Source organism: Aplysia californica, unplaced genomic scaffold (genome assembly GCF_000002075.1).
Source record: "Aplysia californica isolate F4 #8 unplaced genomic scaffold, AplCal3.0 scaffold00122, whole genome shotgun sequence".
Taxonomy (NCBI): Eukaryota; Metazoa; Mollusca; class Gastropoda; order Aplysiida; family Aplysiidae; genus Aplysia; species Aplysia californica.
Genome location: NW_004797392.1, coordinates 828,204 through 828,890, shown reverse-complemented (window position 1 = coordinate 828,890; position 687 = coordinate 828,204).

The window sequence follows — 687 nt, the reverse complement described above, 5'->3', positions numbered from 1 at the left end:
ACACACACACGCACACAGACACGCGCGCGCTAACTCAACATACACACACAAACACACGAACACGCACATTAAACGCGCGAGCGCAAATAAAACCTTGCAAGCAAGAAACGAAATATTTTGAACGCAGCTCTGCTTATAAATGAGACTGTTCTTACGTTTTTATTTTCTTTTTGTTTTAGTGTTATTATTTTTAGAGAAGACAAAGAAAATAAACGGTTAATTGAAAAAAAACGCCCTCCTGTCATCGATGTCTGCCAGTCTCCGTCAGACCAGGTTACGCAAAAAAAAAGTAGCAGGAAGAATGACAAATCTGATGCGCTGACTTCAGATTTCCTTTTTAGGAAGCGATGGACATTGTGTGCGGGGAGCGCACAGTACTCCGGCAGTATGTAACAGGCCAGTAGGTCGCCCGCCAGCTGCACGGTTCGGAATTTCTTCGACCTCTGAAAAGCAGGCTAATTTGAGGCTATGCCACAGAATTCTGTAGAATTCTGTGGGCTATGCATTCCTTTGGGAAAAATAATGAGTACGCTATTGACATTCCCGGGGACACTTTACAAAAGGATTTTTCTAAAGGGAACGGAATAAAGCAAGCTCTACTCGTTTAAATCTTTGTTCGAGCTGTGTTTTCCGGGGAATTTAACAAGTTATGCCCATTTTACGTGCATTTAGGAGAGCCCAAATTAG